Source organism: Acomys minous (genome assembly GCF_964271855.1).
Source record: "Acomys minous genome assembly, chromosome: 11".
In the NCBI taxonomy this organism is placed as follows: domain Eukaryota; kingdom Metazoa; phylum Chordata; class Mammalia; order Rodentia; family Muridae; genus Acomys; species Acomys minous.
In genome coordinates, this window is record NC_140492.1 from 32,184,823 (window position 1) to 32,207,960 (window position 23,138).

Sequence of the window (23,138 nt, forward strand, 5' to 3'; positions counted from 1 at the left end):
AAGTACCTAACAGGAACTCTGAGTATATACTTGGGAGCTGATTCAGCAATTCTGACCTCCTGTGGGCCTAAATTCCTGGAGATGACGTAGACTTCTGAGCTCTGGAAACAACATTCTGTTTTGTTCCTCCTGTGCAGCCATGGTAACAGACACCTGTTGGGACTCACCCTGGGTTCTCCTTAAAATTTTTTATAGGTTTGTTTCTATTGTTTATGCAGCTGTTTTCGTTGGGTAAATTAGGCTTATTTTAAATATTCAGAGTAGTGTTAGCCCGTGTGCCTTAAATTAACTGGTATCACTTCTCGTACCAGGAATAGTCCAAGGACAGAAATTTTTTTTATTTTATTAATTTATTCAGATTACAACTCCCATCACTTGTATCCTCCCATTCCTCCCTCCCTCCCTCTTTCACTCTATTCCCCTCCCCTAGGTCTATCACCAAGGGGGACCTCCTCGCCCACTATATGGTCATAGGCTATCAAGTCTCATCTTGGCAGCCTGCTTATTCTTTCTTTGAGTGGCACCAGGCCTCCCACCAAAGGGAGGTGGTGAAATATGGAGCACCAGAGTTCATGTCAAAGTCAGTCTCCATTCTCCACATAACTGTGGAGAATTTCCTGTCCATTGGGTAGATCAGAGGAGGGGTTTGATGTTTACTATTGTTTTGTCCTTGGTTAGTGCAATAGTTTGAGCAGATTCCCCCTGGGCCCGATCCACCTGTCATGATGTTCTTCTTGTAGGTTTCTAGGACCCTCTGGGTCCTTCTATTTCCCTATCTCCTGTATTTGTCTTACCTAGAGTCTCAGTAGGATGTCCTCACATCTATCCCAATCTCCTGGTAAGTGAAGACTTTCTTGGGACATGCCTTTTGCCTAGTGTCCAATTACAAGTGAGTATATACTATGTGAGTCTTTCTGCTTCTGGAGTTAACCAAGGATGGAAAATTTAAGCTAGGTTTCAGAGGTTAAATATAGTTCTACTTGAGAGGGATATTGTTGATCAACGATTTACAGAGTGCTAGGATCATATAAATGATTACCTATCTGGGCTGAGAATAAATTGCCAGTCTAATGGAAGACTGTAAAAGAGCTAGGAGTGGCTTCCCATGACTATTCAGTGTGACAGGTGCCATGTTTACTCAAATTGCAATGGAAAATCCACTTTCCAAGGCACATGAACAGACTTGCACAGAAAAGGTTATAGAAAATGCCAACTCACATCATTGAACTTTCCACTCAAATGTGTAAGAAGCAGCAAGAGCTACAAGCTGATATTTGAGCACAGCAAAATTCTGTGTAAGCATGACAACCTGAATCCCAACTAGGAAGTCCAACAAAGGGCAAAGAACAGAAATGACTCTACCATGTTGTCTGTGATCTCCATCTGTGTATTATGTTATGCTTGTGTGAACATGCACACACACATACACATGCATGTGTACACACAATCACACATTTATACTCACATAATAATAATTAACATTTTAAATAATCTTTTGGTTTGGGAAGTTGTAGAGAAACCATGGTGCTCATCAAGATAGATCTAAGTATTCACTGGTGAAGAATGATATGTGAACATGAAAATCACTTGTAGTGTCACTTATGGAAAGTAAAGACATTAGTGAAAATGGAATAGGCTTTAAAAAACTTAGGGGGAATATTTTCCGTATACTCAAGTGAGTCTAGAACCATTATCCATCCTCATTTGTAAGCAGAATCTAGAAATCCTTCCTTCTTTGAGGGAGCTAGCCTGTTAGTTTCTACCTATTAAGAACACAATGCATACTTAGGAGGAAGTCTGCAGCATGAGCCCAGTGTTTAGGAAAAGAACATGAGTCTTGCATCTGCAGTAATCTTCCACCAACCACAAAACTAAAGGAACCAGAGAAGGCCCTGTCAGCTTTATATAAACTCAACAGTAGCTTTACAACCTGAGAAATGAAGCCACTTTTACAATTACAGCCCAGCTTTCTTTCTACAAACTAGTAGATTAAATCACCTCTTAGCATCTACATCCACCCAGTCCAGTAAGAACTGAAGATTAGAGAGGCAGGCCTGATCCACAAAGGCAAGGCTCTAACAGCACTTAGGACAGTGTGGGGGTACATCCTCAACTCAGAGGAATGCAATGGGAATTATCAAGTGTATTCTATTTGTGTTCATCTTCACCCACAACATGTTCAAATCTTTAGAAGCCTACATACAGCCAGTCTTGGCCTGGAGCACTAGAAGTCAACACTTTCCCCACTGGTTTTGTTACTGCCTTTATCCCTTCTCTCCTTTCTGTCCCCCTACTCCTCTTGGGATAGAGACGTTGTGCATGTATCTTGGAAGTAGGAACTTTCCTTTTTTGTTTTCACAGGTGCTCTTCACTGGGTTTCCTCTCAGTCTCACAATAGACTGTGGGTTTGTACTTTAGAACAACTCTGGAATAACTAAGGTTTGGTTACTCTTAGAAATGGACTGACTAGCTTTATCGTGATGAGGTAAGCATAAGTTTTGAGGATGGGGAATAAACAAAATGTTACAGATTGGGCCTGGATCTCTCCCAAGACCTGTGTGGTAAAGGATTTGGTTTTCAGCCTGTAACTCTTTCAGAAGGACGCAACATCTTTAGGAAATAAGGCCTAATGCATAGCTGTCTGGTCACTGATGACAGGCCTTTACAGGAATAGTGGGCTCCCCACCCACCCCATTCTCTTCCTTTAGTGTTTAGCAATGAAGTGAACTGTGTCTCTGTATCATGCATTCATGCCATGATGCGTTGTGCTGCTGCAGGCCGTAAATAATTTGGCTTATTGTTTATGCCTACCACCTTCAAAATTATAAGACAAAATAAAATGCAATTCCTTGTAAGTTTGTTATCCCAAGTGTTTTGTTACAGTAATAGAAAGCTGACCAACACAGGAGATTATTAAATGTATCAGTGAACACTGCCTATCTTGGACTTATTTCTCAAACTTATACCTATCACTAGCTAAAAAGAAATCAGAACCATAAGTTAGACTACCATCTAACCCTCAGATGTAAACAAACCTTCAGAAGACCATAATACTCTTCTGGGAAAAACTTTTTGTCTGAGTGAAGAGTTTGTGGTAAGACTAATGAATCTGTTGCACATGAGCTCACTCTTCCATTTCCTTGATTGTGAAATGAGTTCACTGTTTGGAAACAATCATATGCAGAAGAAAGAGCTATAAATAAGGCATTTTGCAAATCTGCTAATGGATGCTCTGGCACGAGTACTTCAAACAAGGAAGGCAAGTTCATATGTTCGTAATCCCAGGAAGATGAACCTCTGCTTCCCACCTGCAGAGAAGAGGTCAACACTAATCTGTCTGTAACAGCTACTAGCAGGTAGGCAGCTGGCGTCCAGATCAGCCTTAATGAGGACAAGCCTATGGTTTCTGAGCCCATGTCTAGTCTATTTCTCCCTCTACACGTACATGAGCCTCTTGAGGAAGTCATGGGTATTTGGAAAATAAGGTTGAATTACATACTCAGGATGGACCACCTCAACCACATAATTATTTAAAGCATCCCTTAGAAAATGCTGGGAAATGACTGACTGGCCTATCAGTCTTAGCTTTTTATGCTTATTCTAGGATTGAGATAAACTTTCTATAGTCCTTCTTATTGTAAATATTACAATTGTATTCTTCCAGAAAGTTAAAACATAATCACTAGCAATAAGTTAATACATATAAATAATTTATATATGTATGTGTGAGTGTGTGTGTGTGTGTGTGTGTGTGTGTGTACAAGCATATATACTAACTAGCCATACAGCTTGAAATTATGCTTTTTGAACTTTCTAGATAAGTCCATTGGATAGTATTTATGCTGGGGCAGATGCTAATGTTCAAATCCATTTGTAAGCCAGACCCATGCTTTTACTTCAATCCACTGGTCTTTAAGAACTCACTCTGAAGGAATATGGAGCAGGTTAAGTGAAAAGTGATGAAACTGTCAGTGTCATGTTTTGTGAGTTTGAGCCATCTGCTTATGCTAAGTGCCTGTGTCCTCAGTATCTGCCAAAAACCTGGTCTTACACACAGCACTTTCACATTACAGTGAAATCCTACAGCTAGTATCAGATCCAATGATTCTACAGTTAATATTGGCTGAATAGGTGGAGGCAGGAAGATGCACAGGTTCTGCATTCCATCATTCAATAGGAACCTGCCACGGAACCTCCCAGCAAGCAAATCTGCCCCAAGTACCCTTCTCACTATTAACTGCGCTGTGTCATTAGGTAAAGATGCCAGAGCAGGCTGCAGCTCAGACTCCATCTGCTGCACAGCATTTCTAGCACTCCACATTTTCCTCCAAGCTGACAGCATTATGGATTTCCTAATAAATGTAAAACGGAACATGGTCTAGCACTCAATAAAAACAAAATGCTGCTGCTTAGATTCTTCCTCGCAGAAGCATGATGAGTATTAAGTTGTGTTAATTTTAGAGAAAGAGCCCCCAATGTACAGTATGAATTGAATGAACGCAGCCTTTATTTATCCATCCTACACACTACCTTCTAAATCTCCAATCTATATTCTAATTTCAGTTTGACTTTTCTAAGCTAACAATTATGAAGAATTAGCAAAGTAATTTTCTCTATGTCTGACATTTTGACTTAACATAACAACTTGTAAATCTAGCAATTTTTCTGCAAAGTTTGGGATTTCACTCTGCTCTGTGAATGAATAATATTCCGCTGTGTATTTTTAACACATTTTCTTTATTCTTTTCTTTTCTGAATGGCACCAAGACTGATTGCGTCTCGTTGCTATGGTTAATAGAGTGGCAATCAGCAGAGCTAGGCAGGTGTCACATTGGACACTGGCTCCCTCTTCATCTCAGATCTAGTAGACTTACTCAGGGCTTAGGAGAGGGGCATCAGCCAAGCCAAAGTGTGGTGTGGGCTGCCATAATCATAATACTAGAGGTGTTCTAGTTTTACTGGTGGATATCTGGGAAACAAGCAACTCATCTGGTTTGCTTTTTGTTGTTGTTGTTGTTGTTGTTGTTGTTGTTGTTGTTGTTATAAAAATCACATGGCCAAACACAACTTAAGGAAGACTTTATTTTGGCTTGAAGTTCTAGAGTAATAGCCAAGTGTCTGTAGTAGGAGGAAATATGGTGACAAGTGCAGCTGGATCACAACTCAACTGCACACAGGAAACACAGAGAAAATTGGAAGTGGAGTAAGCTTATAAAAATCTCAAAGCCCACCCACAGTTATAGAATTCCTCCAATAAGACAGCACTTGTTAAAGCTTGCATAACTTTGCCAAAAGACACTACCAACAATGGAATAAGAGCTCAGATATGTGAGCCTATGGGAGACAGTTCTTACTCAAGCCACAGCAGTAGCTAAATTGTCAAGGACAAAACGTATTTCACCTAAAATGCAATGAATAGAACAGATAGATGCCCATGGATAAATGTGTCAATGGATGTAGGGGAGTCTGAAAATAGAAAATAAGGCACAGATTGACTCAGTCGGGTGGTTTCATTATAATTTCACTAAAAATGATCAACAATTTATTGTGTATCATATAAAGGAAAGGTGACATAAGATTAGAAATTCATAATCCACATCAAAAAATATGGTTTAGGGGTCTAAAGGGAAGGCTCAGTAATTGAGGGTGCATACTGTTCTTGCAGAGGACTCAGTGTGGTTCTAAGCATCGTTGTTGGGCAGCCTACAGTGACATGTACCTTCAGCTCCAGGGAAACCAATACCCAATTCTGGTTTCTGTGGGCATACTAATATATGTGCGTGTTCATTTAAATATGTAAGCATGCAAACATAAATAAAAATAAAATATAATTTTTACAAAAGAAATTATGGTTTAGATAAAGTTAAAGATTTCTCAAAGAGATTTCTGAGAAGTGATATAACAGAAAATCTGGGTGGGGAAGGATAACAAAGGAAAGCACAGAATGCCACAGGAAGAGCTGGCAAGCCAAGGCCTGGCAAGCTTTAGCTGTTAGCAAATATAATGTCATTTGTAATGGAAATAATATGTATTCCTAAGAGTAGGCAAAAATAACAATAGTGACTGCTATTCATTAAAATTTATTATATAGGGAATATATACAGACCATATCTAATATTTTCTGATAGTCATAATCAGGTCACCATTTATGAGATGAGGGATCATAAACAGGTCACTAAATTTATCATCAGTACTGACACATCATCTATTAAACAAAAACCTCCCAGAATCACTATGATAATTACTTATAAGAAGCAATATTTCTATCAAGTAAGTGTAAGTAGATGCCAGGAAACAGAAAAATTGAGAGAAAAAAATCATATTTAACAAAAGATAACATTGAGAGGATATTTGGTTTTGTTTTAGTTTCCTTCTGCTTATAAGTTAGTAAAAAAAAATGGACATGTTTAAATGTTTATGAGTAGGAACTGCTAACGAAGTAGATCTTTAAAACAATTTTACCAGGAAATTAGGATTCCTATTATGAATTCTTAGCAGCACTGATAAAAGAATTTTAAAACAGTTCAGAATGAAGCTTGAGAACAATTTTATTGAAATTAGAGAGAAAAACTATTGGCATGCATGCTATAATGCTGAGGGATACCATGAGAAGAGAAAGAGAAGGCTCTAACTTTCCGGGAGGCATGTGGAGAGATCTGCAGAGCCAGCTCAGTAGTATAAGCTCCTAACTGCTCTTCCAGAGCTCATTCTTAGCACCCATGTTGGGCAGTTCCCAACCACCTGTTAGTGCAGCTATAGAAGGCCCTACCTTGGGACTCTGTGAGCCCCTGTTCCCCCTGCACACACATACACACAGAGTTTAAAATAATAAATGTGGATATTGAAAGAAAAACAACTTTAAGGTAGGCATGGGCATCAACAGACAGCTACAGAAAAGGGTTAGGGGTGACTTAAAAACAATGACAATGAAAACAATGAGAAAACTCAGTGTCAGGAAAACCATGTTTGGTCTGTATCTGTTCTAGGAAAAGCTAAAAAGAAAGAACAGAAAAGTTAAGTCTTTGTGGTAGAAACACCGGCAAGCTTAGCAGTGGAGATATGTAAGTAGCTGCACCCGTGTGGGGGTTTCAGAGAGGTAGAAGTACACTATGCCATTAGGGGATTATAGCTGCCCCAGTCTTCTTAGCATGTCTTCAGAAGAGTCAGTTTTCCTGGGTGATGATCTCATGGTCAGGTGATTGACAGGACATTCTCCATCGTTGAGTGGAGAGTGCAGTCTGACTTTCACACGTTCTCTGGTGTGTCATATTTGACCACGTCCTCTGGATGGGGAGACCTGGTGGCACTCAGAGGAAGGATAGCAGGCTACCAAGAAGAGACTTGAGACCCTATGAGCATATACAGGGGGAGGAAGTCCCCCTCAGGCATAGTCATAGGGGAGGGGAGTAAGGGGAAAATGGGAGGGAGGGAAGAAGGGGAGGATACAAGGGATGGGATAACCATTGAGATGTAACAAGAATAAATTAATAAAAATAAAAAATAAAAACTTAAAAAATAAATTGGCTCTTCATTTGCACACATATGAAGAATACAATCAAAAGTGTTTTCCTAGTCTTTCCTCCTAAATTTATTTTCAGAAAGAGTACTCAATATATCTCCAAACATTATGATCTTAAATATTACAGATTAAATATTCATTGATCACTTCACTTCCTATAGGACATGGAGTCTCATCTGAAAACCAAAATGAAGTTGACACAAAGAGAAGATAAGCTGTAGACCAGAAGAAATAACAAAGCTGAGCTAGCAAGGAAAAATAATAGAAGCTTATGGAATACTTAATTAGAGCTAGATTGTGGGGTACAAATGATCTCACTTAGAATATAAAGTAGATGTTCAGAGTTCAGTGCGAGGAAATGGAATTTATTTAAAATATAATGACGAGGTACTAGGTGAATTTGAGTATGGAAAGGAGTGATGTTCTCAGTTTTGTGATTTAGATAAACTTAAGATTGGATTATGGAGGTGACCTAGTTAGAATTTCTATTACTATGCTAAACATCATGACTAAAACAGCTTGGGGAGGAAAGGCATTATTTGGCTTACATGTGTACATCTTAATCCAACATTGAAATTGGAACATTGAACATGGAAGTCAGGAGAGGAACTCAATCAAGGTAGGAACCTGGAGGTAGGAACTGATGCAGAGGCCATGGAAGCGTGCTGCTTACTGGCTTGCTCTTCCTAATGTACTGTTAGGGGTTGGTTGGTGCTATGAATATAAAATGCTAAGTTCTAGCACCAGGATCTCGTTGCAGTCCAGAGAAGTGCATTCTCACATACACCAGTCTTTCTTGTGTAAACTTTGCTCCCCAATTATCTCTGATTGGTTGATAAAGTTGCTGCAGGAAATTACGAGACAGAATAGAAGGAGGTGGAACTTCTGTTCCTAGGTTTGGTGTCTGAGTTAGGGATCACAAGGCCTGGAGGAGGGGATGGAAGAAAATGAGAAGTAGAAGAAGATGATGAAGAGGGAGGATGAGGCCTAATGGAGGAGATCCAGGTTAGACAGGACAACATATTGGCAATAACTTGGGGAGCGCTGCTGGGAAGTAACCAGACTGGCTTACAAAATTAGTTAAAAACATACCTGCCCAGATACTGTGCTAAAGTTGTTTAAATGAATCATTGAGTCTCTGTGTCAATTATTGGAGGATCTAGTGTGGTGATAGAAAAGCCCTTAAAAGAATTTAATAAAATTCAAGAACAGTTTACTCATCAGTCTGCTTTTTATAGGGCTAGGACCACGAGCCCAGAACTAGCTCTATAGGCTTGACTACAGCCAATCATATGGACACATTTTCTTAATTGTGGTTTCCTCCTCTCAGATAACTTTAAGTTGTGTCAAGTTGACATTAAACTAGCCAGAATAGACCCTTTCTCATCTTGTCACACAAACACATTGCTTTTCTTTTCTTTTTTTCTTTTTTCTTTTTCCTGGTCCTTTGCTGTTTCTATTTTTTATTATTATTATTTAATTAATATATTCAGATTACAACTCAATTGTTACCCCATTATTTGTATCCTCCCATTCTTCCCTTCCGATTTCACACTATTCCCCTCCTCTAGGTCTATGACAAAGGAGGACCTCCTCCCCCACTATATGGCCATAGGCTAGCGAGTATCATCTTGGTAGCCTGCTTATTCTTTCTTTGAGTGCCATCAGGCCTCCCCACCAAGGGGAGGTGGTCAAATATGGAGCACCAGAGTTCATTTCCAAGTCAGTCCCTACTCTCCACATAGCTGTGGAGAATGCCCTGTCCATTGGCTAGAACTGAGGAGGGGTGCAATGTTTACTGCCTGTATTGTCCATAGTTGGTGTGGTACTTTGAGCAGAACTTTCATTCCTCATTTATCCCCAAGATGGCATGGTGATATTTAAAGTCACAATAAAAATCACAAATAATTTTAACACATTAAAAGTTCAGTCTCTTTAAAAATCTCTTTTAAAAGTTCAAAGTCTCTTAAGTGTGGGCTCCTGTAAAATAAAATAAAAAATGTTAATTATTTCTTACTTCTTGAGGGAAAAATCAGGGCATGGTCACAATCTGAACAAAGTAAAACCAAATTTCAACTACAGAAATGACTCAGCATCCTGTATCTGGGATCCACTCTTTGATCTTGGGCTCCTTCAGAGAGGGCTTGGGTCACTTCCCTGGCTCTGTTCTCCAGCAAAATGTTTGGCTTCTAAGCTCCTCTTGGCTCAACTTCTGCTACTGCTGTCCTTGGTGGTAATTCCAAGGTGCAGGCATCTCCTTAATGCTGGGGTCTTGTGTTGCAACTGAACTGCACCTCCACCAACAGCCCCACATGGCCCTGTCTTCAAGGACTCAGGCCCTGCCACACAGTGCCAAGCCTCAGCTGCTCTCCGTGGCCCCTTGCTTCCTTCAAAGTCAGAACATCTTGTGTGAGTCTTCCACCAACAAGTTTGGCTGCTTCACTTCCAACCTCCAGGTTCCTTTTTGCTATGGCTTCCTTTGATGATAGACTGTAACTTGTAATCAAATGAACCATTTTCTTCCTCACACTGCTTTTGGTCATTGTGTTTACCATAGGAACAGAAAACAAACTAAGGTCTAAGTATTATGGTTTGTTTATTATTCTCTGGAATATCCTCAGTTGCTAGACTATTTCCTTAGTTTATGATCAACTATACTCATAGTTTATAACTACTTGTACTATAAGCCTAGACATTTTTTTTATATACTATGCCTGGCTACAGCACTGGCTGCAATGTTCTGCACAACTCCAGATGTTTCTAATGTGCAACCGTAACTCTACCATCTCACTTCATGTTCTTTCTCCCTCAAAAAAAAAAAATCAGAACAAGAAGAAAAATGTCAAAAAAAAATCAAAACAAACCCAAAAAGGTACGCAACAAACATGGGGTCCATTTTTTATTGGTCATCTACTGAGCATGGGAGCCTGGTACTGATATGTACTTTGATAAACACAATGATCCTCTACTGTAGAAACTTATTTTTCCTTTCCCCACCCATATCATTGCAAAAATCTTTCTTGGTTAAGAATGGGATTTTGTGTCCAGTTACCCTTTCATGTGCCATATTTTATCTGGATTGAGCCTGTATAGGTCCTGTGCATGCTGTCACAGTGGCTTTGAGTTTGTATATGCACATCAACACTGATGTGTCTGGAAAATGCTCTTTCCTGTCACTCTGGCTTTTGCCAACATTCTGTTTAGCTTAGTTTGTCTGGTGTCATTGGGTTATCATCCAAAAATAAATATCTTCTTTGAAGAGTTAAGCATTTATTCTCTGAAAAGTTTTTACTTATCTGAAAATGCTAAAATCCCATGGGGTTAATTGAAATGAAAAAGTACAAGAGTATCAAAAATGGTGACCTATTAGGGCCTATAATTTATTAGTACAGAGAAAACTACTATTAATTTCACTTACCATTTGCTACCAAGTAAAACACAAGCCATTTCTCAACAGATAATTAAAACATAGTTGTAGCTTATTCACATAGAATCAATAGGCACAAAATCTTATAAAGCCATTTTGTATACAGTTGCTCCTTTAAGAAAAATAACATATACAAATAATTAATTTAAAGCTCACAGATAAATATACATTTATAACTTCAGACTAATAGGTATGATTTTATTGTATTTCCACTGGCCTTCTATTTATTTATTCATATAAATAAAAATACTGTGTATTGATTTATTGAGTGTGAAGCAGCATACTGTGATGTATTTTCTGATCACAAGCAAAATAATTCAAGATAAACACAGATGTTTTCTTTTAAAATAAATTAATTAATAAATGATAGATATTGAATATAATATAAAGAGTAAGTATTTTGAATTCAGAGAATTAAAAAAAATTTTGTCCAAACTTCTATCAAACAAAGTAAGAATTTAAAATCTGGCAACATTGATTACATAGGTCTATGTTTTTCAGTGTGGTTTTTCCAATCAATAATATCAATAATCTCTAAAAGTTCATTAGAAATGCAAATTTCATTTGCTGAACCCAAACCCACTTGATTCAAAACTTCTAACTGAATCCAAAATGTATGTTTAACTCTTTGGGATGATTATAATTCCATCTGATCAGAAACAGCCTGAGTCAAAGTTTCTTTCTATGTGTCACACAACATCTGAGATTTATTTTTTTTAACTTATTTTATTTACACTTATCTGCCTACAAGTGATTTTTTTCATGAAAAGCAGCACCTTATTTATTTTTATCTTCAACTTTTTAATTATAATTTATTCACATTACATCCCAATTGTTGTCCCCTGGCTCTGATCCTCCCTCCTTCTTCTTCCCCATTTCCCTCCCCCAGGCACGGGGCAGGACAATGGAGTGGGGCTCCTGCTCCACTGTCTGGCCACAGACTATCAGGTCTCATCAGGATAGCCTTCATCCCCTTCCTCTGTGTGTGTCTTCAAGGCCATCCCACCAAGGGGCCTTGATACAATTATGGGCAGCAGAGTGCACATTAGAGGTTCAGGCACAGTCTCCCCCCCCCCCCACACACACACACACTCCTCCCCACATGGAGAATCATCTGTCTTTCTGCCACATCTGAACAGTGTGGTCTAGATTGTCTGCGTGCATTCTCCTTGGTTGCAGTACCTGAGATTTAAAGGGATGAATGTTAGCAATAGATTCACAGTCAACAGCTCTCACATTCAGGCCTCAAATCAATGCCTATGTTTCTGAATCTGAGTCTACCCAGAAAGAAGGATATACACACACTTCCACCCTCCCCTTGAAAATGGACTTTATTTGGTTTTTAGTAGTACAATTGATAAGGGTCCACTCATGGGATATGAGGAAGGAAGGAGAGGATTTCAATGTGCTTATTTACCTAGTTTCTTGCTTGGTGTGTGGCCTTATCTGAGATTATCCCTTAATTTTAACATCACCATCTGAGCAATGACTTGATGAACTGTTTCTAGAGTATGGCAACTGTATTATTGTCTACACCTTCATTTGTTTTAAAGGCTTTTATTTTTTATCTTGCAATGGTGCCATTTGCTCCTTAGCATTTTCCTCTTTAACTCACCTGTGTAACCACCTCTTGTTATTTATTGAATATATGGATTTAAATATATTCCAATTCATTGAATATATATTTAATCCATGTAATGCTGCCTATGCTTGTTCTCTTTCTATATGTGGGACCTCATGAGCTTTCCTCTGTCCATATTAACAAATCTATTGGTAGCAACCTGGTTTAGCTGCCATATTGGTGAGACTTCATGAGTGTAGCTTCTGACATTTCTAGAAGACACAGTCCTATAGTAAATTCTCTATTCCTCTGGATTTTGTAATCCTTCCCAGCCCTTTCCTGAAATAGTCCCTGAGCCTTAATACAGGAGTTATGTTGAAAATAAGTCAGTTAAGACTGGGATTCGTAACTCTGCATATTGATTTGTTGTAATTTCCAGTTATGGTCTGTGTTGCAAAGAAGTTTCTTTAATGAGGGATGAGGACTACATTTATCTCTGGCTATAAGGAAAGATATTTAGAATTTAATTAGGGATTATTCTGGAAATTAAGTTTTCCTTACGTTTTCCCAGCTTTTTCCACCATGTCTTTCTATCATTTATCTCCAAGTCTCTTGTTATGAATGTGTATCCTATTATTCTGATGACCACTGATTAATTTACATTCACCATTATAACTTAAATCACTAAGCTGCCCCATTTGGCTTATTTTAAAATTATATGTATTGGTGACTTTGGTCACTGACATGACAAAGCAATTTAAAGATGAAAGGGCTTGTTTGGGCTCATGGTTTGAGCATACAGCCCATCATGACAGGGCTATTGTCTATGACTCCTCTTTATTCATGCATATCTCAGTGATTTGGTCTACCAACGGAATTAAACAGGAGGCAAAGCATATCAGCTAAGTTTTTACATTTTTAATAATGTTCAGTCTGAGATCCCAGTTTATAAGTGCTGCTACCTACAGCGAATGTCTTTCCTCTTCTTTTAAAACTCTTTGAAAACTCCACTGGAGATATAACAAGTGTTCCAAATACAGCAATATGAAGATAATTAATATTAACCTAAGCATTGCTGGATATGATTATAGTATATACTTAAACGTTATAGTGTATGTTTATACACTATATGTTTAAACTATACTCTAAAATAACATACACATAAAAAAAAGTTTTCCTTGAGCTTGTCATTAGTATGGCAGTGACTTTAACGTAGGTTAAGGTTATGCATATCACAGTAACAAGCAGTTTCAATTATCTCAATAGTTTACTATAACATATTGGGGGCTCATATAAGACTAAGTATATTATAATCATATCATGGGTATGAACAGTTATCTGACTGTGATTTTTATTTAAATTTAACTAATAACTAATACTACTGAAAAATACACTTTTTGTCATTGATATAAGTTCTTTGAAGAAATATATACTCACTTCTTTGCCTACTTCTTAATTGGGATTTTAATATTGAGTCATAGATTTATCAACCATGCTATAAGCTCTGCTTTGTATTGTTGGCCTCTGGATCAGAAGGCACTAAATTTATTCCATTAAATCCATAGTCTGTGTTGCTTTGATATGTCAGGCCAAGCTGACTAGACGCTAGCATTTTTGTATTTGTTCTTAGACTACGGTGATGTTATTGGACACTATCCCAGATGCTCTAATGAACTCTGTCCATTATAGTAGCTCTGTCATTACATCAACCCCAGCATTGGCTTAAGTGCTATTTCTCTGCATATTCAACTTCAAATACTACCTCATAATCTCATAACACTATAATTAATTTCAGAAAGAAATGACAGCTATAGACATAGATTTCTTGTGACAAGAGTTCCTCACTTAAAATATTCATCCATGATTACAAAAAAAAGTTTCTTTTTCCTTTTGAAATATTTAGATAAACAATAAACTTCTTTCTAGTAAATGTCATTTGGTCAATGACCTAGTTGGTTTTCTGTCGCTCTAATTAATTCTTACTCAAAACCCACTTGGAAAGGAGAGGGCTAATTTCATCTAACCATTCCCAGTTCACCATCTATCACTAAGGATAGTCAAGCTAGGAAGTGGAAGCAGAAGATTGGAGGTAAAAATAGAAGCATAGTCTATGGTGGCTTGCTTCTCTCAGCTGCCTCTTTTTACAACCCAAGACCACTTGTCCTGGAGTAGCAACACCCACCATGGGCTAGGACCTCATACAGAAATCATTGACCAAGAAAATGTTCAATAGACTACCTTACCAGTAAATCTCATGGAGGCATTTTCTCTTCCTAGCTAAGTCCAGCTTGTGTTAAAATGACAAAAATATAATCATCGCAGCCAATGAGCCTCCACATATACATATTAACTATTGTACCTGTTCTGGTTATCTTGACTAGAATCACCATGGGAACACACTTCTGGATATCTTGGTGAAGGTGTTTCTGGAAATGTTTAATGAAAAAGAAAAGATGCATCATGAATATGGGCAACACTCTCTAAGAAGGCCTGGAGCCTTGGACCAAATGAAGAGGTGAAAGCAACTTACACTCCGTCTTTCATCTTGCTCCAATTCCTGTGAATACGGTATGTCCAGCCACATTTCCCTCCTTCTATGACATTTTCCCCATCATAACATGCTGTGCCTTGAATTCTTAACCCTTCCTTTCTTAAGTTAACTTTGTCAGATAGTTTGCCTCAGCAGCAATAAAAGTCATTAACACATTGAAAGAAAATGGTCTATGTGCCAGTCCTTTTCTTTGCAGCAAGTTTGTTTGCTCTCGTGTATTGTGGCTCCTCACTTGCTACTAAGGAGCTGTGTCTTCTGAGATACTGAAACTCAAAGACACAATTTTCTTATTATACAACTCTCCAGATCTAACTGCTTCCTGTGGGCTTTTTAGTTTTATAATATGATATATTCTAATAACTCTGTAGTGAACAAGTTCATTTAGGTTTTTTATTTAAACTCTTTTTTGATAATTTCCTATATGAGGACTGCATGTGTATCTTCTCTCATTTCCCCCCTCTCCATACCCTCATGTGTTTAGGACTGACAGTTTGGTGCTGGATAACTGATCAGGTCCTTGTCTTAGAAGACTGACTCTCCTTCTCTTCAGTCATTATTTCATAGGGGTAGGACCTTGTGGCGTCTTCCCGTTTGAGTTGACGTATCAGTATTGTCAGCACAGAAAGCTTGCCTAGGAAACTTTTTTTGAGATTTTGTGAGTTCAGCAGCCACAGTAGTATGTCTAGAACATGCTATCTCAGAATGTGTCTCTTGGTTTGGACCTTTCTTTTGAGATGTTCTTTGAGGTTTAAACAAATTCTATTTGAAGGTGACTTGCTCCATACTCCAATTAAAAGAAGCCAACGGCACCATTTTATAGGACATTAAAGATTTTGTTTGTTTATTTCTTCTTTTGCTGAGGTATTCTATTACATAATTAAGAACATTTAAATTGAATATTAGAAAACCTAAGACCTACCAAACGTTCAAGTTTACTCAAAACATGATACAGTGATAATTACAGTACATTGTATTTGTTACCACTATCAATTATGAACATTGGTTTTTGGCTCTTGTTCTCATATATGCACTCATAGTGTATAAGGATGTTGATAATCCGTTTTGTTTACGAATCACAGGAAGCAATTTGCATACAGAGCTCAGGCTTTTAGACATTTCTCCCCAGCGGGCATTCATAGTTGATAAATTGCTGATAGAAATGCAAGGCTATTAATCTGTGATGACCTTGGCAACAAGTAGATGTATTTTTCACCAGTACAATGTTAATGCTTTATTATATCCTGTGTACAAGAAAGCACGTCAGACCAATCTCACTTGTCGTTTCTTATCATTCAAATGCATGCTAAGATTTTATTTTACAGTGATCAATTTATATGACAGCCTCCTGTTTATTAGGCTAAATGGAATGCTTTCATAAAATGTCTACTTTTTAATGGAAATAAAAGCCAAACAACTGCCAAAAGTCAAAACAAGCACGCATCTATGCTTTGGTGCTTATTTCATGTTTTCTATTTTTGAAGCTATCAATCAAATATTCTATTATAGACTGCATTCTTCCCATGCCACATTTGAAAATGTTTTTTTTAATAGTCTACCCATCTCCATATCTATAAAACACTTTCATCTTGTATGCACATTGTATCCTTTTTCTCAGAAATAGCCTTTCCCACTAGCTATTATGTTTGTATATAAGTCTTTCTGTCCGTATCTATAGATACCTCACAGAGTGATAAATGGAACACTTGCTCTTATTGTTCTGCCCGCCCCCACCTCTAGGGTAATTCTTACAAAAAAACATAGCATATAGTATTTATTCTTATCAAATATTATTTAATATATTATTTTTCTGGTCAAGCATCCAGAGTTTATCTATTCATTATAATAAATGATGCTGGATGTTGCCTGACTATTATGCTTTAGATGATGTCTGTAGCTAATAACATCCACAAACTGGCAGCTATTGTTAGTCATTTTAGCTGCTGCATCTGATTCACTGTTGCCCATGCTCAGTGGCCTCATATAGCAGTCTAACCCAAGCTCACAGTGTCCACATTAGTCACCTCCTCTCATCACACAAATATTATGAGTCAGCCTACATAATCAGGTAAAAAAAAAAAAAAGAAAAGAAAGGATGAGTGGGATACAATTAGAGAGAGAGCACATTCACCTAACATGTATGGCAGCAAATTATGATAATTATCTAATTTTATTTTGGCTCTTATAGGTAATATATTGATGTGTTTAATTTATAAGTAAAATTTATCATAGGTGAGTATGTAGGGAAAAAAAACAAAATATACATAGTTTGTCATTTTCTGACGTTTCAAGGCTTGAAACATATCCCTATGGAAGAGAGGAGACCACTGTAGTTATATTTTAGTCTATTAGATGTGTTGAAGTTTCTGTTGTGCTTATGTTAAAACATGACAAATTTTCATCCAAACAAGTTCACAGGCTTCATGATGAAAATAACACTTTGAATAATTTAGCTGATTGACTCTCACAATTTCTGCCATTAGGCAGTTTAACCCGCTCAGGCAGGAGTAAAATGTTCTTCTCCTCTGTATTAGCCTGTTGCCGAAATCAGAATGATCATACAAGTTTCTACCTTCTGTATCTGAGCTTCATTAAGTATAAAATTCTCATATCAAGAGACCTGAGAGATAAGACAAAGGAATAATAATGTATTGAGTGTGGAAGTAACTTTTATTCATCAATCAAATTGGTTTTTTTTTGGAAGATTACTGCTGAATAATCTGACCCCTTCTAGCTCTTTCTGAACTCTGGCTGGCTGGTTCAACTCAGTTGTTCAGGCCCAATCTCCTTTCCAAGGTGACTGATCAAACTCACTGTTCTCAGTTTCAGACTGAATTGTTTGGCTTGGCCGCACACTAACTCTAGCAATCTGTTCTAATCTTCTGGCTCCTTTTCATTCTCTGGTTCACTTGTCTTCACCTGTCTTTAGCTTGTTCTCTCTTCAACATTTCTCTGTAAAACTCTCCCTCTCCCTGCCCTGCACACTTTTATATCACTGCTTTTTCTTCTCTCCTCTCTTGAGAGTTGGGCATCTCCTATTCTGTCAAATCTGTCTCTGATTCATCACTTTGTCTGCCTCTCAATTAGATATCACATTCAAACATGGATGCTTCCTTGTAAAAGCTTACTTTTCCTTCATTGCTTTTTATTAAAGGGGTGTACTAAGGGCATGTCTATATTAGAGTCAGAACAGTAAAAGGTATATGGCATGTCTGCATTCCAGTTGGATCACAGAGACCTAGAAGATCTTTAGATGTGATCAGAGAGGTTGTGTTGCTAGATTAAAATTCCTCTACAGTTCTGAGCAAATATTTTAAGGTAGGGAAATTTATACTTCATATTTTAATAATTACTGTTGCCATGGGATAAATTATCTTATACCAAAATGGCCATCCATGTCAGTGTACCATCTTGCTCAAGTGGTATGTTCTGATTTAACTTTTAGATGTCTCACAAAGCCACATTGCTGACTAGATATGTTGCATTTAGACATTGTGGTATTTGATGCTAACTGTAATAGCATATTGATAAATCACATCTAATTATACAAGACTGAAAATGGAAGACAAATGCCAGTTTTAGGACTACATCTTTACATTAGTTAAGAAAGTTATACTCTTTATACTTCATGAAAGGAATTCATTTTAAGATTTCCATATAGCATATATTTAGGAGAGACAGAAATTTTAGTATCAAAATTGAGAATATCCTGGACTAGAGATGTATTTGACCACCCTCCCCCCCCAAAAAAAACCCCTAGTTTGATGTTCTAGACACAAATGATAGCTCACAACTCTCTGTAACTCCAATTCCAGATGATCCAGTGCTTTCTCCTGGGCTCTCTGGGCAAGAAGCTGACATATGACGCACTGACATACATGTAGGCAATACATTCATTCACATTAAATTAAAATTTAAAAATCAAAAATTTCAAACTTCTACTTAGAAACTTAATTTACAGTGTCTTGGTAGCTCATCAAAAATTCACAATTCTGCTTATCTGGAGATAAGCAGAATGCCAAGTGAGAATTTCCTTGATATTTTCTGCCTCAGGTGATGAACCATTTTAAATTTTTATCTGCAAATTTTATTTACCTGAACTCTGTATGGTCCATTTCTTTTCAGTTTGAACTCCGGAAGACAGAAGGATTTGCTTTATCTTTGCTAAAGCAAGCAATACTGAGTGTCTACCAGGGATTTTGGCTTTCTATTACCAGAAATATATTTATTTCTCCAAGGATCTAGTTCCTTAATATCATGTTTCAGAAATATATGGACTTTAATAATCTTCCATTAACCAATGAGGTGAAGACAAGCCCAACCTTAAGTATAGTTGTCTAGAATTCCAATTTGCCAGATGGCTTAAACCAGATATGAACGAATGAAAAGTATATGTCATAAGCTTCCCTTTGATATTGGGGTTCCTTGACCACACCTGTGAACATAAATTTAAGTGTATCATGCTACAATTCTCAAAGCCCCATGCTTTCATTTGCCTGAGATAAAAACAAATCCAATATTTTTTCTGATATTTCATTCATCCGTTATCTTGGTACCAAGGGAAGGTTGTAGGTGCAGTAAGGTGAGCATTCTTGGTTATAATTTTGTGATCCAATATTATGTTTCATTTGTCCTAAAGTTGCTCATTCATTAAACAAGCATAGATTGGAAATCATCCATGGTTAAGAAAAAATTTAAATACCAGTCCTAATTATTATACGACATAGAGATAGCTGGCTTCCTGGAGGTTGCTTTTTTGTATATCTGCCGTTTATATCACAACTTTACTTTTTTTTATGTTTTTGTTTTTATTTGATTGGTTTTTTTCTATTTTTATTTTATGTTTTTGATTTTTAATATTTTTATTTTAAATTATATATATATATGTGTGTGGGTATGTGGACATAAGTGCACATGCCACAGAGGAGAGAAAGGTGTGTCAGATCTCCAAGAGTTGAAGTTACATGCAGCTTTAGGCCAACTTGAGGAGAACCAAACCTGCAACTTCCTCCAGAACCAGACTCAATCTTAACCAGTGAATCATCTTGACAGTCCCTAATTTTGTCTTCTGTTCTCTCTCTCTCCCTTTTTTTTTTCATTTTTTTGCTCTATTTTCACTATACTTACCACTGCCCAATTTCTTGAGTCTTATTATAATGAGTGTTCTTCAGAGAAACAAAAGCAATATAAAATATATGTGGTTATAGATATATAGTAAAGTAATGATAAGATTGAATCAAGTAATTATTTGCAAATACTATGTTATTGAACTTCATAATGTTATTTTGTTTCAGCTTGAAGTCCTAAAGACAAAAAGGAAGGAAGGACAACTGTTTTTTTTTCTCCTGCTGTGGCAAGAATGCTAAATTCCTACCAAAATTTGGGATATTTATTACACTGAAAAAAGATATTTCAACAAGGTTCTAGTCCATTGATACTTTACTCAAAAGGTATTTGGATTTTGATATTCTTACGTTTATACTGAATTAGCCAATCAGACATTCTAGTGGGTTAAGAAAGGTGGTGATATAGTTCCTATCTAATCTAAGACCCAGATAATGAAAGAAGCCTACACTGTAAGTTCTTATCCAAGTCTGATCTCCCAAGAACCACACGGCAGAATTCACAGGAAGCAGAGGAAGGACAGCCCAGGCCCTAGAGAGAAAAAGGGGAGAAGTAATTGTGCCCTTTGGGAGCTTTTGTTCTATTTTGATCTTACAGGGATTGGACAATGCTGCCCACACTTGTAAGGACAAAGTTCTTTATTTAGCCTCCTGCTTCAAGCCCTAATGTTTTCTCCCCTCTCAGAGACGCATTCACAAATACTTTGTTCCCCTCTAGATATCTGTGCAACTTTCAGGTTAGCTAATATCTGTTTCACCATTGCAGTAGACATGTCTACACTTCTCATAGAGATACTCCTCCTGTCCTCAAGTCAACAGTGACAAACCTTACATGGCCATGGGCAATCTGTAGTGGAACTATTAAGCACAACGTCTATATGCTCTGTAATGCAGCTATCTCATTTATGCAGTGGCTCTGAACCTTGGATCTGGGCCAGAATCTGTTTGAATGTGATTTAAATGATGCAGGGCCTCTGAACTCATATCAACCTTCACAGAAGGTGGCAGGACTTGCATACGTTAAGCAAGTCCTGAGAAAACTGTAAGACGAACAGCCTCGTATTTCAGCTGGACCCCTGGATCCCTTCGATCGTAAACCCATCGCTCAGTTTCACTCTTGCTGGGAAAGAAGACATGTGTTTGTCTGGGACTTGTTTATTTGCTCATTTGTTTCCAGACCTCAATTTTCTTTTCCATTTCTCCGACCAGATGTGTGGATTTTTCAGTGCATCAAGAAAGTGTGAACACACTCAAGATTAAACTGTGGAAAATTGCATTTTGCGCAGGAATGCATAAAACTTGAAGCCGAGGTTTATATTTTTATGTCTCCAGGCAGAGGCCATCATTCCAACATAGGTTCACGTTTATTTCGATATTGAATATCATACTTGGTTATCAGAGGGTCCAGATTCTGGTGGTATCTAAACCCAACAAAGTTAATACATGTCATTTCCTGTTCAACTAAATTGCAGTTGCTCATAAAATTTATTTGGAAAGTAGATTATTAGAGATAAAAATTCAAATTAGAGCAATAATCTACGAAAATATCTTGATATTTTCCTAACTTCTCATTCTAAAAACACGAAGTTAACTTAATAGAAGAAGAAAGTACTGTGCTTATAATGTCAGTGCCAATTCAGAACAATTGGAGCCAAGGCTGATAGAATGGCTGGGATAAAATGTTCAACCTTGAAGGCCAAGTTTCCTTCCCTGGGACAGGAATGTTTTCTGTGCCTACACTACAGAGTAATTCTGATTACTGGTTAAGATAGTGTACATTAGGGATTTATTATAGCCAATAATGGATTCTGATTATTTTTTAATGAACTCAGTAATATAATCATTAATGATGCTCCTCTCATTATAACAAGCAAACACATGAAATTGGAAGCTTTAATAGTTCCATGTGGGTGAACAATAACAAAGGCTGTGGTAGGTGCAAATGAACATTTTCTTTCAGTGAGAGTTATCCAAGAGTTTTCATAAAATGTCTTTAATTTCTTGAGAGAATTCTGTCATAGTGTAGTTAATAATTATGAAGATCTCTTATCGTAACTAAAATGAGAAGAGCAGTGATATTTTAGTTTAAATATCAATCACACTTATATTCAGAACCCATCTATGCTAAGATTACAGTTGCTATTTTTTTATTCACTTGGAGTTCATCACAAATTTGCTAAAGTTTTCTGGTTTTCACATTCCAAAAAGTAATAAAAATTCTCCTTGAATTTTTTCTTTTGAAGTTATTTTGTTTGTTTTTTAATTAGTTAATCTATTCAGATTACAACTCAATTGTTATCCCATCATTTGTATGATCCCGTTCCTCCCCTCCTCCTGCTTTTACTCTATTCCCCTTCCCTAGGTCTAAGACCAAGGGAGACCTCCTCCCTCACTATATAGTCATAGGCTATCAAGTTATTTTGTAAATTTATTAGTATAAATCAATATGCTGTTAAATAAAAATAATGTAAGTTGTTATTAAACACATAAAATAATGAATGCAAATTATTTATAAATTTTTCAAATTTCAATCAAGAATTATTTTTTTTCCTTTTTTTATTAATTTATTCTTGTTACATCTCAATGGTTATCCCATCCCTTGTATCCTCCCATTCTTCCCTCCCTCCCATTTTCCCCTTATTCCCCTCCCCTACGACTGTTCCTGAGGGGGATTACCTCCCCCTATATATGCTCATAGGGTATCAAGTCTCTTCTTGGTAACCTGCTGTCCTTCCTCTGGGTGCCACCAGGTCTCCCCCTCCAGGGGACATGGTCAAAGGTGAGGCACCAGAGTATGTGAGAAAGTCATATCCCACTCTCCACTCTACTGTGGAGAATGTTCTGACCATTGGCTAGATCTGGGTAGGGGTTTAAAGTTTACAGCCTATATTGTCCTTGGCTGATGCCTTAGTTTGAGCGGGACCCCTGTGCCCAAATCTGCCTATCATAATGTTCTACTT

The 23,138-nt window shown here is 37.3% G+C and overlaps 1 long non-coding RNA gene across 1 annotated transcript in view; it reads left to right on the forward strand.

Annotated features, from left to right (window-relative positions):
- The first annotated feature begins 2,282 nt into the window (after window positions 1-2,282).
- LOC311608368 overlaps window positions 2,283-23,138 on the forward strand; it is a 43,698-nt gene continuing 22,842 nt past the window's right edge. The window contains exons 1-2 of the long non-coding RNA XR_014782935.1: window positions 2,283-2,485; window positions 14,889-15,075. This is a non-coding gene — a long non-coding RNA (uncharacterized lncRNA). The remainder of the gene's footprint in view (window positions 2,486-14,888; window positions 15,076-23,138) is intronic.